Genomic DNA, 19885 nt, shown 5'->3' with positions numbered 1-19885 from the left:
TGTGTCCAAATCTTTGGCCACAAACTTCACAATTTACATGAATAACATCCAGATAGGCCAAAACACCAAAGGTACCATTGTTCAAGCAATTACAATATCTTTTAATCTCCTGATCTTATTACTTTCTTCTTATACTTACTATACACATTTCACTTTGATGGGAAATGTCTCTACTTGTGCTTATATGAACTAGTCTACTTGCTTCAAAGAGGTCTGTTAGTTCTCTATTAATTACAGTTTTGAGGTTTCCGATTGATAACCTATTGTTGTTTAAACATTCGAGTGAGAAACTGAGAAATTGTTGACTGAGTTAGTGCAAGTATATGAAAAGAGAAAATTGAAAGTAACTATGAATAAATGCTAGGTAACTATGTTTAGGAGTGGAGAGAAACAGGTTAGTTGGGGTTGAGTTCAAATGGAGAAATCTTTAGGCAAAATGAAAAGTTTTTTTGATACCTGAGAGCGGACAAGGCACATATGAAACCATGAGATCTGAACTGAGTCATAGGGTGGGTGAGATTGTCAAGTTCCTGGGAGTATTCAGGTATGCGTAGAGAGATGTGTATCTGGGAGAGCAAAGGTGGGCATGTCTGAAGATGTAGACGAGTATGTATGGAATAGGTGAATGTGTTAGAAATGAAATGTGAGGACAGTATTAGGTATAACAAAGGCTGATCAGTTAGGAAAAAATAGATAAGAGAAAGGTGTGATAATAAGAGTGGTTGAGAGATGAAGTGGATGTGCTGACATATAGTGACGAATTCGGGGCCTCTGAGAGGAATTTTATCAGGGGATAGTTTCTTTTGGGTCCCCTACCCTTCTCTATTAGTCATCCTGTTTTTATCCACTACGATTTTATGGCATGAGATGTAAGACCAAAAAGGGTATGGTAGATGAGGGAAGGGTGAATGGAGCGCTCTGTTGATTTTTTTCAGATACCAGGAAATTCCCGGGCCCGGATAAGATGTACCCCTTCCCCCCCACCACCCATTTGAGAGGCCTTGGACTAAGGATGTATGAGAAGTTGACAAAGAGAGTATATGTGTCAGAAATAGAGGGGACAAAGAAAGGGAAAGACTGCTGGAGATGCAAGAATGCAGAGAGGTGAGTGCCCAAGGCCTGAAAATGCTTTCAGGGGTGCATCGGATAGTGAAATGGAGAGTTGTGGTATACAAGGGTTCACATCCTGGCAATGGGCTGACCTGGGAATATGAATCAGTCAGGGGACACCATGAAAAGGTTTGTGAAGCCCGTTTCTAGATAAAGGATTGTGGTTTTTGTGCATTATGTGAGATAATTAAAGAAAGGATGTGTACGAATTAGGCCATGTTTTCTGTTTGTGAAGCTACCCGCAAACAGTGGAAACGATGAACAGGAAATTTATACTTTTATCATACTTGGTCACCATGTCCAGCATATGAAGGTAGTGCCATGAAGTGAAGAAGAAAGGCTCCATTCACTCACATCCATTCTTCAGCTATCGTGTTATGCACTAAAACCACAGCCCCCTATTCATAACCAGGACCCAAAAACCTTCTCACGCTTTCCCTGGCTTTCTCATATGCCGTGGTTCAGTCCACTGACAGCAAGTCACTCCCTGTCCACCCTCCTGCGTGTTCAGGCCCCAAACACGAAATCTTTTTCACCTCTTTTCCATCTCTAATTTGGTTTCCCCTTTGTTCTTGTCCCCTACACCTCTGATACATATATCCTCTGTCAACACCTCCTCACTTACCCTCTCAGTATACCCAAACATATCAAGAACACCCTCTTCAGCTCTCAATCACTTTCTTGATCAAACCACCTTACGTGGTACCACGTATTGTCCTCATACGTTTCATTTCCAGTAAGTCCAATCTCCTCTGCACATTCTAATCTTTAGCTTTGCCTCAAATCCATATAATATTCTTAAAATTACTATACTTTTAAACATCCATTTTTGCTCTCCCATAAAAAAAACTATTTCCATGCATATTTTAGTTCCCACTCACCGATCTTGTGACTCATTTCTACTTCGGTAGTTCAATTCATTGCCTTGTCCACTCCCAGGTATCTAAGATACTCCACTTCCCCAAAAAATTATTCATTGAAACTCACAACCCAACTAACCTGTCCATTTGCACTGTTAAACTGTGATAACGTTGCTTTAATTTACATTTATTTTCAACTTTCTCTTTTCACACATTCTTCCAAACTCACACACCAACTTCTGCAGTTTCTCACTTGACTTTGCCAAGTTTTGTCTCATCAGCAAACAAAAACTGACTCATCCCCTATAAATCTCATAGTTGCCCCTCTTTCCAAGATCCTTGCATTTATCTTCCTCACCACTCCATCCATAAACAAATTAAACGGCCATGGTGACATCACACATCCCTGTCCGAGACCCACCTTCACCTGGAAGCACACATTTTCCTCTCAACCAGCTCACGAGCCTTAATGTCTTGATAAAATTTCTCATTGCTTCTAGTAGCTTTCTTCCCACACCATATATTCACAAGATCTTCCACAAGGCATCTCTAGCAACCCTATACTTTTTATTTTATGCTTTTTACTGATCCATAAGTGCCACATACAAATCATTCCGTTTCTGTGTATTTCTCACAATCTTTAAGATAAATATCTTCTACCACTGCCAAAACTACATTGTTCCTCCCCAGAATAATGCTCTGTGTATGTCACCACCCTCTCAATCACTGCTCTCCCATACAATTTAGCATGTACACTCAGCAAACTTATACCACAGAAATTTGAACATTCACCTTTGTCCCCCTTGTTTTTGTACATGCATTCTGCCAATCCTTATGTACCTCACCATGTTACTTACATACACTTGAAATCCTAACTAGTCACTTAGGAACGCAGTCACACCGTTTTGTAAGAAATTCGACTGCAATCCCATTCATTCCAGTTGACTTGTTACACTTGTTTTATGCTGAGGCTTTCACTACCTCTTGCCATTTCCTATGAAGTTCTCAGCTCGCATGCCTCTCCCTCCAAAACACCAAACATCTGTCACCCTATTATTGAACATATTCAACAATTTTTCAAGATACTCACTCCATCTCTTCAACTCATCTCTGCCTGTTACCACCTCCCTATCTGCCCCCTTCACTGATGTTTCCATTTGTTCTCAAGTTTTCTTTGTACTTTTAACCTCCTTCCAAAACATTTTCTTATTTTTCCTGAAGTTTGCTGATACATTACTCTCATTTGTCCTCTATTTCAGGTCCTACACCTTCCTCTTGATCTCCTGCTGCTATCATTAGTACATCTCCCAATCACTCACACTCCCTATATGTAACAGTTATAAATCTCTTTTCTCTTTCACAAGCATTGTAACTTTCTCATCCCACCACTTACCAGTCTTTTTCTAATGCCCACACTCCACCTTACATCTACCACACTTTTCTTGAACATGCAAGAAGAACTTTGTTTAATACAGCACGTCCCCCTACCATTCCCTTCACTTCCTTTACTCTCACATTTTGTCATTCTGCTTTCAATTTCTCTTGATGTCTCTTTTCTAAGCTCACTCACTTTCAACACCCATAACATTTTTCTCTTTTCCTAAGCCTCAATAAACCTTCATCTGCACCTCCATTAAGTAGTGATCAGGTATGCTATCAACTGCCCCTCTCATCACATTCACATCCAAGAATCTTTTGCATGCCTGTCATTTACTACATTATCCAGTAATGCTTACCCACTCATCCATATATATTTTAAACTGTTTATCTTTCTAGACCAAGTATTCCCAGTCTCATCCTTTTTTCAGTCCACATTTCCACAAGCTGTTTATCACTTTCATTCACATGACTGGGTACCTCAGGCCCCCTAGTTATAGCCGTAACTGCTAAATTACCCTCTTTTGCCCTCAAATCATCCACTACTATTACTTGATCCCTTGCATCAGAACTCATAACATGCTCAGGTCCTCCCAAAACACTCGCCCCTCCTTTCATGTCTAGGTGCATAAGTATGAACAGTCACCCACCTCTTATAATCCACCTTCATTATTTATCCACATTAGTCTGACACCCACTTCTTTACACTCGCTGACACATTCCTACAGCTCTGCTTTAGGCAAAAGGGCTATCCCATTCTAGCTCTCATCCATACAGTAAACTGATTTTACCCCTATGACATTTCCAAACCATTCTTCCCCCCTACCATACTTCCTGTCTCTTCCTTTTTCTCATCTTGTTTACATGCATATAATTTCCTTGCTTTCTGTAGCAGTAATACCTATTTGTACTGTGCGGGTAGGGAGTCTTACACTCTTGAGACCCGATCTTGAGATCTCTTTCTACTATTCTACAACTTTATAAACTTCTTATATTGTCCTTATTTACTATTTCCTCATTCATAGTATTCAATTCATCCATTACTCATACTATAAAAATATATACTTATATGCTTTCTACTGAGTTTTTTAATTTCTCATTATAGCCTATGACATATTTTGAAGAACTGTTCACTGTTCACATCATCAAACTGATCTGACAAACGTGATCAGCTCACCCCTCATTGTTCTCTTTTTTTCCCTGTAACCCTAATTTTGGTACAGCAGTCTTTGTTGCTGTCCTCTGAACCTTCTCAATTTAGGAGTGTGTGGAAAGAGATAAGACTGTCTGCAAGGATAAATATGGGTTAGTTTAATGGTAAAGTAGTCCCAGTGGTATTATATGGATGTGAGTCATGGGCCCAAGATGAAAAAAGTATGGAAGAGGGTGGATGTGCTGGATATTAATTGCTTGAAAACAATATATGGTACAAGGATAGTTGATCAAGTAAGAAATGATAGGGTACCTACCTACTTATGAGTGTGTTAGTCAAAATTTAGTCAAGGTAGCTGGGTTAACATGCTGCACTCACCACTTGACATGTAATTGACAAAGTTTCTCTCGACCACCTCTCCTACTCCCATCATTCATCTTGCTTGTTGTGTTATGCTATTTTTTTCAGAAGCTATTCTCTGGCATAGTTATCTATTCTACATTAATTCAGTATTTCAGATTGTCAAAAATCTGAGTTGCATACATTTCAGTCCAATTATCTGTAATTTTTGCAGTAATAATACTGTGCTGACTTGCTTTTTGATATCTGGTGAATCTACAACATGCTTCATCTATATACATCAAAATACTTGGTACTCACAGTTAATCATTTGTGTTCCATATAGAATTTTCTCATAATCTGGATGCCCCATAAACAGATTTTGTTTTTAAATTTTACTTTTATTTACACTCATTGCTGCATTAGTAAAATACACAAATATACAAGAAAAATCATATTAACATATAATGACAAGCACCACTAACGACCTTACAATATCACAGAAAACTTAAATGTTAAGGCACAATGAATGAATGTAAAATTTCTTATCTCTTCTTATAACTGTTTGTTGATGTTATCAGTACAGAGTCGAGTCAATTCATATGGAGAAACAGGTTTGCTCGTTTCACTTCAAAGGAAGAAAGATAGAGGAATTCAGATAGCAAAATACAAATGAGTCCTTCTGAGGCTGTCTTTGAAGATAGATGATTTCAGAAACTCAAGAGATACGTCTGTAACAGGAGAAAAGCATTAAGATGATTTAGTGAGAACATCTGTTAACTTCACGCGACTAGGGAGATGCAAGTACTATACTTTGTGGATTTGAAGCAAAGTATTTTATAAGCTTATTCTTAAACTTATCTATGGTGCTGCTTTCAGTTACAATACAGTTAACAATGCTACCGAAGAAAAAATACTCGGACTTGTTTGAAAAATAACATTTGCCCTCTAGTTTGTATCCATTACTATGAGTGATATAATATAAATCTACCCTTAAGTAGCTGCTTAGGTAAAAGTTATTGAAATCTCTTATAATTTTACAACTTTTTTGGCTAATAGATTTATTATGAATACCTGTAATAACTCTTAACATATGCATTTCTAGACTGATAAGTTTAAGCTGTCTGTCTGGCACTTTATTATAAGATTTGTTTTTAATTCTTGTGGGTCCTAGTTATGGATAGGAAGCTATGGTTTTGGTGCATTACACATGACAGCTAGAGAATGGATGTGAGCAGATGTGGCCTTTCTTCATCTGTTCTTGACACTACCTTGCTAATGTGGGAAATGGTGAATATGTACAAAAAAATTGTGTTTGTGTATGAACTGAACCAAGATATGTGAAGGAGCTGGGGGAAATTAAGGAAAACTTTGAAGGGCCTGGTTGTGGATAGGGGTGTGGTTTTGGTACATTCTATGTGAAAGCTAGAGAAGGAATGTTAGTGAATGTATGCTTCTTTTTCTGTTCCTGGTGCTACCTCACTATAGCAGAAAACAGCAAAGTATGAAAATATATATATATATATATATATATATATATATATTTTTTTTTTTTTTTTTTTTGCTTTGTCGCTGTCTCCTGCGTTTGCGAGGTACCGCATGGAAACAGACGAAAGAAATGGCCCAACCCACCCCCATACACATGTATATACATACACGTCCACACACGCAAATATACATACCTGCACAGCTTTCCATGGTTTACCCCAGACGCTTCACATGCCCTGATTCAATCCACTGACAGCATGTCAACCCCGGTATACCACATCGATCCAATTCACTCTATTCCTTGCCCTCCTTTCACCCTCCTGCATGTTCAGGCCCCGATCACACAAAATCTTTTTCACTCCATCTTTCCACCTCCAATTTGGTCTCCCACTTCTCCTCGTTCCCTCGACCTCCGACACATATATCCTCACTCATTCTCTCCATGTGCCCAAACCATTTCAAAACACCCTCTTCTGCTCTCTCAACCATGCTCTTTTTATTGCCACACATCTCTCTTACCCTTACGTTACTTACTCGATCAAACCACCTCACACCACACATTGTCCTCAAACATCTCATTCCCAGCACATCCACCCTCCTGCGCACAACTCTATCCATAGCCCACGCCTCGCAACCATACAACATTGTTGGAACCACTATTCCTTCAAACATACCCATTTTTGCTTTCCGAGATAATGTTCTCGACTTCCACACATTCTTCAAGGCTCCCAGGATTTTCGCCCCCTCCCCCACCCTATGATCCACTTCCGCTTCCATGGTTCCATCCGCTGCCAGATCCACTCCCAGATATCTAAAACACTTTACTTCCTCCAGTTTTTCTCCATTCAAACTTACCTCCCAATTGACTTGTCCCTCAACCCCACTGTACCTAATAACCTTGCTCTTATTCACATTTACTCTCAGCTTTCTTCTTTCACACACTTTACCAAACTCAGTCACCAGCTTCTGCAGTTTCTCACACGAATCAGTCACCAGCTCTGTATCATCAGCGAACAACAGCTGACTCACTTCCCAAGCTCTCTCATCCACAACAGACTGCATACTTGCCCCTCTTTCCAAAACTCTTTCATTCATCTCCCTAACAACCCCATCCATAAACAAATTAAACAACCATGGGGACATCACGCACCCCTGCAGCAAACCAGCATTCACTGAGAACCAATCACTCTCCTCTCTTCCTACACGTACACATGCCTTACATCCTCGATAAAAACTTTTCACTGCTTCTAACAACTTGCCTCACACACCGTATATTCTTAATACCTTCCACAGAGCATCTCTATCAACTCTATCATATGCCTTCTCCAGATCCATAAATGCTACATACAAATCCATTTGCTTCTCTAAGTATTCCTCACTACATTCTTCAAAGCAAACACCTGATCCACACATCCTCTACCACTTCTGAAACCACCCTGCTCTTCCCCAATCTGATGCTTTGTACATGCTTTCACCCTCTCAATCAAACCCTCTCATATAATTTCCCAGGAATACTCAACAGACTTATACCTCTGTAATTTGAGCACTCACTTTTATATACAGGTACACCACCAAATATCCAGCAACTGATGGTTCGGCACCTCCTATAGTCCGGAAAAAATTACATGAGGGAACTTGAAATTACCGTGGCCACCAGATTAGTTTACTGGGCAGCCACAGATGGCATTGTGTGTTGGGTGTGCTTATTTACATTCTTTTCACTGCACTCATTGGTGGTAATACCACAATTCTGTGAGAGTCCTAGCTTATTTTGCTTAAATTTAACCTTAGAACTGTTGAAAAAAATGGACCGTGGTGTTTCGGTACGTAAGATGTGTGACATCTACAGTATTGGTTCATCAAATGTTTATGATATGAAAAAGCAAAGTGAGAAAATATTGAAATTCTATGCAGACAGCGATTCCAAGAAGCAAATGACGATTAGAAAATTATGAAAGATGGTAAGAGTACTGAGCATGATTGAGTGATGATGGAATGGTTTCGACAGCGTCAGAGTGATGGAGTGGACTTGTCAGGTAACATGATAATGGACCAGGCTAAGTTGTTCCATAAAGAACTTAAATTACATGAGCATGACTATAGTGAAGGATGGCTTTAAAGATTCAAGAAGCATCATGGAATTTCCATGAATAAAGTGTGCGGAGAAAAGCGGTCTGCAAACCATGAAGGAGCTACCAAGTAAGTGGACAAATTTTCAAAACTTGTAGCTGATGAGCACCTCAGTCCTGAGCAGTTGTATAATGCATTCGAAACTGCATTATTCTGGTGAAGCACACCTAGGAAAACACTAACAACAGAAGACAAAGAAAACCCCACAGGATTCAAACAGGGGTATCTACGGGAAAAAGCGCCTATGACAAGCACTGAAATTGCGCCCCTGTCCAAACATATGATAACAACATTTTTTATTTTTATTACCTGCACCAAGGAGATTATGTTTTTACGGGCATTTGTTTGTTTTTGTGAGCAACTTTCAACAAAAGTTATGAACCAATTTTGAAAGTCAGAAATGACACAAGGGCCAACTGATTAGATTTTGGGAGTGATCCGAATCATTGTCTGGATCCAGGACGCCATTACGGAAATATAGATTTTTGTGAATAACTATTGAACTAATAATGATATCAATATGATTCCAAATGCCAAAGGTACATTTTCATGGTCAAGAAATCTAAATCCTTAAGATCTGAATCATTGCCTGGATCTAGGACACCATTGTGCCACTGGCGCCGCCCTTCAAGTGGTGCCCAGGGCACCTGCCCTACCTACCATACCCTAGATACGCCACTGGATTCAAACAATCTAAGGACAGACTTACCATCTTAGGGTGCTTGAACATTTAATATTTGTTTAATTTAAATTTCTAAAAGTCCATGGTATACTTTAGACACATGGGAGATGTATAATTAGTGAGTTAGAGATATGTTGATGAATTATTATTACGTGACCATGGTTGGTCTAGCAATATGGTTAATTTGATAAGGCTTTGGAACCAAGAGTGCTAGAAAATCGGTGGTATATATATTTTTTTTTTTTGCTGTCTCCCGCGTTTGCGAGGTAGCGCAAAGGAAACAGACGAAAGAAATGGCCCAAGTCACCCCCATACACATGTATATACATACGCCAACACACGCAAATATACATACCTACACAGCTTTCCATGGTTTACCCCAGACGCTTCACATGCCCTGATTCAATCCACTGACAGCATGTCAACCCTGGTATACCACATCGATCCAATTCACTCTATTCCTTGCCCTCCTTTCACCCTCCTGCATGTTCAGGCCCCGATCACACAAAATCTTTTTCACTCCAACTTTCCACCTCCAATTTGGTCTCCCACTTCTCCTCGTTCCCTCCATCTCCGACACATATATCCTCTTGGTCAATCTTTCCTCACTCATTCTCTCCATGTGCCCAAACCATTTCAAAACACCCTCTTCTGCTCTCTCAACCACGCTCTTTTTATTTCCACACATCTCTCTTACCCTTACGTTACTTACTCGATCAAACCACCTCACACCACACATTGTCCTCAAACATCTCATTTCCAGCACATCCATCCTCCTGCGCACAACTCTATCCATAGCCCACGCCTCGCAACCATACAACATTGTTGGAACCACTATTCCTTCAAACATACCCATTTTTGCTTTCCGAGATAAAGTTCTCGACTTCCACACATTCTTCAAGGCTCCCAGGATTTTCGCCCCCCTCCCCCACCCTATGATCCACTTCCGCTTCCATGGTTCCATCCGCTGCCAGATCCACTTCCAGATATCTAAAACACTTTACTTCCTCCAGTTTTTCTCCATTCAAACTTACCTCCCAATTGACTTGACCCTCAACCCTACTGTACCTAATAACCTTGCTCTTATTCACATTTACTCTTAACTTTCTTCTTTCACACACTTTACCAAACTCAGTCACCAGCTTCTGCAGTTTCTCACATGAATCAGCCACCAGCACTGTATCATCAGCGAACAACAACTGACTCACTTCCCAAGCTATCTCATCCACAGCAGACTTCATACTTGCCCCTCTTTCCAAAACTCTTGCATTCACCTCCCTAACAACCCCATCCATAAACAAATTAAACAACCATGGAGACATCACACACCCCTGCCGCAAACCTACATTCACTGAGAACCAATCACTTTCCTCTCTTCCTACACGTACACATGCCTTACATCCTCGATAAAAACTTTTCAGTGCTTCTAACAACTTGCCTCCCACACCATTTATTCTTAATACCTTCCACAGAGCATCTCTATCAACTCTATCATATGCCTTCTCCAGATCCATAAATGCTACATACAAATCCATTTGCTTTTCTAAGTATTTCTCACATACATTCTTCAGCGCAAACACCTGATCCACACATCCTCTACCACTTCTGAAACCACACTGCTCTTCCCCAATCTGATGCTCTGTACATGCCTTCACCCTCTCAATCAATACCCTCCCATATAATTTACCAGGAATACTCATTAAACTTATACCTCTCTATCACCAAACACATTCAAAATATTCAAAATATATATATATATATATATATATATATATATATATATATATATATATATATATATATATATATATATATATATATATATCCCTGGGGATAGGGGAGAAAGAATAATTCCCATGTATTCCCTGCGTGTTGTAAAAGGCAACTAAAAGGGGAGGGAGTGGGGGATGGAAATCCTCCCCTCCAGTACTTTTTTACTTTTCCAAAACAAAAGGAACAGAGAAGAGGCCAAGTGAGGATTTTCCCTCTTAGGCTCAGTCCTCTGTTCTTAATGCTACCTTGCTAATGCGGGAAATGGCGAATATGTATGAATATGATGAGAGTAAGTGAGCTTGGAAAGGAGACTTGTGTGAAGAAGTACCAGGAGAGATCGAGTGCAGAGTGGAAAAAGGTGAGAGCAAATGACGTAAGGGGAGAGGGAGAGGAATGGGATGTATTTAGGGAAGCAGTGATGGCTTGCACAAAAGATGCATAAGGCATGAGAAAGGTGGGAGGTGGGCAGATTAGAAAGGGTAGTGAATTGTGGGATGAAGAAGTAAGATTGTTAGTGAAAGAGAAGAGAGGATTTGGCCAATTTTTTCAAGAAAGTAGGGCAAATGACTGGGAGATGTATAAAAGAAAGCTGCAAGAGCTCAAGAGAAAGGTGCAGGAGGTGAAAAAGAGGGCAAATGAGAGTTGGGGAGAGAGTATTGTTAAATTTTAGGGAGAGTAAAAAGATGTATGTGAGAAATACTTAGAAAAGCAAATGGATTTGTATGTAGCATTTATGGATCTGGAGAAGGCATATGATAGAGTTGATAGAGATGCTCTGTGGAAGGTATTAAGAATATATGGTGTGGGAGGCAAGTTGTTAGAAGCAGTGAAAAGTTTTTATCGAGGATGTAAGGCATGTGTACGTGTAGGAAGAGAGGAAAGTGATTGGTTCTCAGTGAATGTAGGTTTGCGGCAGGGGTGTGTGATGTCTCCATGGTTGTTTAATTTGTTTATGGATGGGGTTGTAAAGGAGGTAAATGCAAGAGTCCTGGAAAGAGGGGCAAGTATGAAGTCTGTTGGGGATGAGAGAGCTTGGGAAGTGAGTCAATTGTTGTTCGCTGATGATACAGCGCTGGTGGCTGATTCATGTGAGAAACTGCAGAAGCTGGTGACTGAGTTTGGTAAAGTGTGTGGAAGAAGAAAGTTGAGAGTAAATGTGAATAAGAGCAAGGTTATTAGGTACAGTAGGGGTGAGGGTCAAGTCAATTGGGAGGTGAGTTTGAATGGAGAAAAACTGGAGGAAGTGAAGTGCTTTAGATATCTGGGAGTGGATCTGTCAGCGGATGGAACCATGGAAGCGGAAGTGGATCATAGGGTGGGGGAGGGGGCGAAAATTTTGGGAGCCTTGAAAAATGTGTGGAAGTCGAGAACATTATCTCGGAAAGCAAAAATGGGTATGTTTGAGGGAATAGTGGTTCCAACAATGCTGTATGGTTGCGAGGCGTGGGCTATGGATAGAGATGTGCGCAGGAGGATGGATGTGCTGGAAATGAGATGTTTGAGGACAATGTGTGGTGTGAGGTGGTTTGATCGAGTAAGTAACGTAAGGGTAAGAGAGATGTGTGGAAATAAAAAGAGCGTGGTTGAGAGAGCAGAAGAGGGTGTTTTGAAATGGTTTGGGCACATGGAGAGAATGAGTGAGGAGAGATTGACCAAGAGGATATATGTGTCGGAGGTGGAGGGAATATGGAATGGAACGAGGTAAATAAAGTGCGTAAGACAAGAGAAAATATGGGAACATCGATGAAGGGGGCAAATTGGGAGATAATAAAAAGTAGTGACGAAGTGAGAAGGAGATGGAGTGAATATTTTGAAGGCTTGTTGAATGTGTTTGGTGACAGAGTGGAAGATATAGGGTGTTTTGGTCAGGGTGGTGTGCGAAGTGAGAGGGTCAGGGAGAATGGTTTGGTGAACAAAGAAGAGGTAGTGAAAGCTTTGCGGATGATGAAAGCCGGCAAGGCAGCAGGTTTGGATGGTATTGCAGTGGAATTTATTGAAAAAGGGGGTGACCGTGTTGTTGAATGGTTGGTAAGGATATTCGTTCACACTCACTCTCTAGCTTTCATGTGTAATGCACCGAAACCACAGCTCCCTTTCCACATCCAGGCCCCACAAAACTTTCCATGGTTTACCCTAGACGCTTCACATGCCCTGGTTCAATCTACTGACAGCACATCGACCCCGGTGTACCACATTGTCCCAATTCACTCTATTCCTTGCAAGCCTTTCACCCATATGTTCAGGGCCAAATCGCTCAAAATCTTTTTCACTCCATCCTTCCACCTCGAATTTGGTCTCCCACTTCTTGTTCCCTCCACCTCTGACACATATATCCTCTTTGTCAATCTTTCCTCACTCATTCTCTCCATGTGACCAAACCATTTCAACACACCCTCTTTTGCTCTCTCAACCACACTCTTTTTATTACCACACATCTCTCTTACCCTTCCATTACTTACTCAGTCAAACCACCTCACACCACATATTGTCTGCAAACATATTTCCAACACATCCACCCTCCTCCGCACAACCCTATCTGTAGCCCATGCCTTGCAACCATATAGCATTGTTGGAATCACTATTCCTTCAAAAATACCCATTTTTGCTTTCCAAGATAACGTTCTCACCTTCCACACATTCTTCAACGCTCCCAGAACATTTGCCCCTCCTCCACCCTGTGACTCAATTCCGTTTCCATGGTTCCATCTGATGCTAAATCCACTCCCAGATATCTAAAACACCTCACTTCCTCCAGTTTTTCTCCATTCAAACTTACCTCAGTTAACTTGTCCCTCAACCTTACTGAACCTAATAATTAACCTTGCTCTTATTCATATTTACTCAGCTTTCTTCTTTCACACAGTTTACCAAACTCAGTCACCAGCTTCTGCAGATTCTCATCCGAATCAGCCACCAGCACTGTACCATCAACGAACAACTGACTCACTTCCTAAGCCTTCTCATCAACGACAGACTGCATACTTGCCCCTCTCTCCAAAACTCTTGCATTCACCTCCCTAACAACACCATCCATAAACAAATTAAACATCATGCAAACCTGCGTCAGGTACCCATGTTATCGATCAACCCCTAGGGATGGATGAACAGCTGGGTTGAGTGTGGACTGACTGCAGTAACTATGATTCAAACTTATGGGATCGACCCTGGGAGGCCCATGAATGTGTTACAGTCAGGAACGCTACCCACTACACCATGGGAGTCCATAGTTACCCCCTTCTCTTTGTTTACTCCATTTCCAGCAATATATTCTCTTATCCTTTTTTTTTTTTCCTCCCGCGTTTGCGAGGTACCGCAAGGAAACAGACGAAAGAAATGGCCCAACCCACCCCCATACACATGTATATACATACGTCCACACACGCAAATATACATACCTACACAGCTTTCCATGGTTTACCCCAGACGCTTCACATGCCTTGATTCAATCCACTGACAGCACGTCAACCCCGGTATACCACATCGCTCCAATTCACTCTATTCCTTGCCCTCCTTTCACCCTCCTGCATGCTCAGGCCCCGATCACACAAAATCTTTTTCACTCCATCTTTCCACCTCCAATTTGGTCTCCCTCTTCTTCTCATTCCCTCCACCTCCGACACATATATTCTCTTGGTCAATCTTTCCTCACTCATTCTCTCCATGTGCCCGAACCATTTCAAAACACCCTCTTCTGCTCTCTCAACCACGCTCTTTTTATTTCCACACATCTCTCTTACCCTTACGTTACTTACTCGATCAAACCACCTCACACCACACATTGTCCTCAAACATCTCATTTCCAGCACATCCATCCTCCTACCACAACTCTATCCATAGCCCACGCCTCGCAACCATACAACATTGTTGGAACCACTATTCCTTCAAACATACCCATTTTTGCTTTCCGAGATAATGTTCTCGACTTCCACACATTCTTCAAGGCTCCCAGGATTTTCGCCCCCTCCCCCACCCTATGATCCACTTCCGCTTCCATGGTTCCATACGCTGCCAGACCCACTCCCAGGTATCTAAAACACTTCACTTCCTCCAGTTTTTCTCCATTCAAACTCACCTCCCAATTGACTTGACCCTCAACCCTACTGTACCTAATAACCTTGCTCTTATTCACATTTACTCTTAACTTTCTTCTTTCACACACTTTACCAAACTCAGTCACCAGCTTCTGCAGTTTCTCACATGAATCAGCCACCAGCGCTGTATCATCAGCGAACAACAACTGACTCACTTCCCAAGCTCTCTCATCCCCAACAGACTTCATACTTGCCCCTCTTTCCAAAACTCTTGCATTCACCTCCCTAACAACCCCATCCATAAACAAATTAAACAACCATGGAGACATCACACATCCCTGCCGCAAACCTACATTCACTGAGAACCAATCACTTTCCTCTCTTCCTACACGTACACATGCCTTACAACCTCGATAAAAACTTTTCACTGCTTCTAACAACTTGCCTCCCACACCATATATTCTTAATACCTTCCACAGAGCATCTCTATCAACTCTATCATATGCCTTCTCCAGATCCATAAATGCTACATACAAATCCATTTGCTTTTCTAAGTATTTCTCACATACATTCTTCAAAGCAAACACCTGAGCTACACATACTCTACCACTTCTGAAACCACCCTGCTCTTCCCCAATCTGATGCTCTGTACATGCCTTCAACCTCTCAATCAATATCCTCCCATATAATTTACCAGGAATACTCAACAAACTTATACCTCTGTAATTTGAGCACTCACTCTTATCCCCTTTGCCTTTGTACAATGGTACTATGCACGCATTCCGCCAATCCTCAGGCACCTCACCATGAGTCATACATACATTAAATAACCTTACCAACCAGTCAATAATACAGTCACCCCCTTTTTTAATAAATTCCACTGCAATACCATCCAAACCTGCTGCCTTGCCGGCTTTCATCTTCCGCAAAGCTTTTACTACCTCTTCTCAGTTTACCAAATCATTTTCCCTAACCCTCTCACTTTGCACACCACCTCGACCAAAACACCCTATATCTGCCACTCTATCATCAAACACATTCAACAAACCTTCAAAATACTCACTCCATCTCCTTCTCACATCACCACTACTTGTTATCACCTCCCCATTTGCGCCCTTCACTGAAGTTCCCATTTGCTCCCTTGTCTTACGTACTTTATTTACCTCCTTCCAGAACATCTTTTTATTCTCCCTAAAATTTAATGATACTCTCTCACCCCAACTCTCATTTGCCCTTTTTTTTCACCTCTTGCACCTTTCTCTTGACCTCCTGTCTCTTTCTTTTATACATCTCCCACTCAATTTCATTTTTTCCCTGCAAAAATCGTCCAAATGCCTCTCTCTTCTCTTTCACTAATACTCTTACTTCTTCATCCCACCACTCACTACCCTTTCTAATCAACCCACCTCCCACTCTTCTCATGCCACAAGCATCTTTTGCGCAATCCATCACTGATTCCCTAAATACATCCCATTCCTCCCCCACTCCCCTTACTTCCATTGTTCTCATCTTTTTCCATTCTGTACTCAGTCTCTCCTGGTACTTCCTCACACAAGTCTCCTTCCCAAGCTCACTTACTCTCACCACCCTCTTCACCCCAACATTCACTCTTCTTTTCTGAAAACCCATACAAATCTTCACCTTAGCCTCCACAAGATAATGATCAGACATCCCTCCAGTTGCACCTCTCAGCACATTAACATCCAAAAGTCTCTCTTTCGCGCACCTGTCAATTAACACGTAATCCAATAACGCTCTCTGGCCATCTCTCCTACTTACATAAGTATACTTATGTATATCTCGCTTTTTAAACCAGGTATTCCCAATCATCAGTCCTTTTTCAGCACATAAATCTACAAGCTCTTCACCATTTCCATTTACAACACTGAACACCCCATGTATACCAATTATTCCCTCAACTGCCACATTACTCACCTTTGCATTCAAATCACCCATCACTATAACCCGGTCTCGTGCATCAAAACCACTAACACACTCATTCAGCTGCTCCCAAAACACTTGCCTCTCATGATCTTTCTTCTCATGCCCAGGTGCGTATGCACCAATAATCACCCATCTCTCTCCATCAACTTTCAGTTTTACCGATATTAATCGAGAATTTACTTTCTTACATTCTATCACATACTCCCACAACTCCTGTTTCAGGAGTATTGCTACTCCTTCCCTTGCTCTTGTCTTCTCACTAGCCCCTGACTTTACTCCCAAGACATTCCCAAACCCCTCTTCCCCTTTACCCTTGAGCTTCGTTTCACTCAGAGCCAAAACATCCAGGTTCCTTTCCTCAAACATACTACCTATCTCTCCTTTTTTCACTTCTTGGTTACATCCACACACATTTAGGCACCCCAATCTGAGCCTTCGAGGAGGATGAGCACTCCCCGCGTGACTCCTTCTTCTGTTTCCCATTTTAGAAAGTTAAAAAATACAAGGAGGGGAGGATTTCTGGCCCCCTGCTCCCGTCCCCTCTAGTCGCTTTCTACGACACGCGAGGAATGCGTGGGAAGTATTCTTTCACCCCTATCCCAGGGATAAATATGTATATATATATATATATATACACATACACACACACATACATACGCACATATACACACACACACACACATACATATATATACATATGAAAAATGTAAGAAACAATTTAGAAAACTGAAACTTCTAGCTTACATAATTATCCTCTCCAATTATTCAAAGCATTTTAGCATACCGTCATCAGCTCCCTTATAAATACTCCACTTCTTACCACACCTCTCTATTACCCATCATTACTTATTCGAACAACCCTTCTCACAACATGTCCTCAAACATTTCCAAAACATCCACAAAAAGTAATAACATTAACAATTATATTAAGAACTAGAGTTTTCAGCAATGGATAGCCATCAATAAGGGCCCTACTTACTGTGTGATTTTTCTTTCATTTTAGATTGTGAAGTGACCTTGAGCTTTCCCATTTGACCACATGTTGATAGAATTCACTGCAAGGTAGCATCAAGAACAGATGACCAGCCTTAGAAGAAAAATCCTCCATTGGCCCCTTCCTCTGTTCTTTTGGAAATAGACACAGGAGGAGAGGATTTCCAGCCCCCTGCTCCCAATTTCTAATTATTACATAAAATGACATCAACTCCAAGTTTGGTACTGACCTTGACCTTTCATTTCTTACCCCGAAATCAGCAGTGTTCCTTATTTTCATCCAAAACAGTCATATCAAGTTTTCATAAAATCCAACAATGTGATTTCCAAGATACTTGCAGAAACAAAACTGTGGATGGGCAAGTGGGTGGATGGAGAAGCAGAGGATAAGATCATGCCCTAATTAAAGCCATCTTTGATGAAAGATAAGGTTATAGGTGTGAAGAATGCAGAAGTTAACTTGAGCTCCTTCATGATTCTAGACCCAACTCTTATAGCTCGAACCATTGCATTGTAGGAAGGAAGTAAGAAAAAAGACAGAAAAGAATTTCATGTCTTCACTATATGACGAAAGGAAGTGACAGAATGGTTAATCCTCGTGTTACTGACCTCCACACAGAAGATATGGATAAAAGCAACCAGATGCAGTTCCTTAATCATTTCCTTCACTGCCCTTCCAGACTCTTGAACAAAGAAAGGGTGATGGTGGTAAAGGTGGTAACACGGGCAACGACGAATGTGGTCTCAGAACTGGTGATGGGAGGTGGTAGAGGGGTTGGCACTGGTGGTGTAAAGGGTGGCAGGGGTGGTTGTAGTGGTGATGGCAAAGGAGGTGGCAGAGTTGGTGGCTAAAGTGGTGGTGGCACAGGTGGTTGGTTTCAGGACACAACTAGTGGCTATGGTGGTAGCATGGGTGGTGGTTGTGCTGGTTGCAAAAAGGGGTGATAGAGATGGTGACAAGGGAAAGTCAAAGGTCATGATAGTGGTAGAAGTCAAGGAGGTGAAAATGGTGGTGACAAAAGTGGTGAGAGCCGTGATGGCAAAAGCAGTGGTAGATGATGACTTGGTGTCATCATTAATCAGGCATGTACAAAATGTCAGAGATACTGAATACGTGCCTTCTGACTGAAATATGTATTCGCAGCAACCTTGTCCTTGAGCATTTGATCTCAATTTATACCTGAACTGCTCCAAGGGAATACATACATCAAGTCTGAACGAACTTAAAATATGAAATGTCATAGTACAGAAACAAAATAAATTACAAATGTGATAGTGATCCTGACCTTTGAACTTTTGACATCAAAATTAAAAGCAACCTTCCTTGTCTCAAGTAAAATACACATGCCAAAGTAAAACAAAATATCCAGAAAAATTTGAGCTATTGCGCTAAATCAAAATCCTTTAAAAGAGTGTCAGTGACCCTGACTTTTGACCTCATAATCAATGGGGAACTTTCTTGTCCTTTGGGAAACAATCATGCTATGTGGTGATGGACTTCACTCCAAGAAATTGTGTACAAATGAAATAAACTCCAAAATCTACTTAGGCTTGATGCACACGATAGCTTTGCTCCCATTCCGCTCATGGGATGCTCACTCCACTCACAGTCTTTGGTAATGCACACTTACTGCTCCATTCATGGTATGCCCATGCTCAAGCAATGGTCACCCCAGTCCACTCTTGTCACAAGCTGTCTAGTGTCAGTGCATCTGGTAGTGGGAAAAGATGGATTTTTCTTAGTCTGAGTTGGCTATGATTGCCATAGCCCTGGACAAAGAGGAAGAATAAACAAACAAACAAAATAGGAAAAGGAGAACTTGGCTGCCCCAACCAATGTTGGAGAAGAGGAAAATTGAGGGAGAATTTCACACCCTCTATCCTCATCTGATCGATGATGACAAATTCTTTCATAATCCCACATGATTGGTTTCTTAGGGCTCATAGGGATGGCTGGAGACAGCCTCCCACCTCACTGATGATCGGGCCAAGGCTGGAGCGAGAC

General features: G+C 41.3%; 1 long non-coding RNA gene across 1 annotated transcript; it reads left to right on the top strand.

The window, feature by feature from the left end:
* The first annotated feature begins 572 nt into the window (after window positions 1-572).
* LOC139749503 (uncharacterized) lies at window positions 573-18097 on the top strand. Its single transcript, XR_011712982.1, has 2 exons — window positions 573-1104; window positions 17891-18097. It is a non-coding gene; the product is annotated as an uncharacterized lncRNA (long non-coding RNA).
* Window positions 18098-19885: the final 1788 nt, after the last annotated feature.

This window comes from Panulirus ornatus, chromosome 7, assembly GCF_036320965.1.
Source record: "Panulirus ornatus isolate Po-2019 chromosome 7, ASM3632096v1, whole genome shotgun sequence".
Taxonomy (NCBI): Eukaryota; Metazoa; Arthropoda; class Malacostraca; order Decapoda; family Palinuridae; genus Panulirus; species Panulirus ornatus.
Note: the sequence above shows the minus strand (reverse complement) of the source record. Positions and strands in the feature narration are given on the sequence as shown.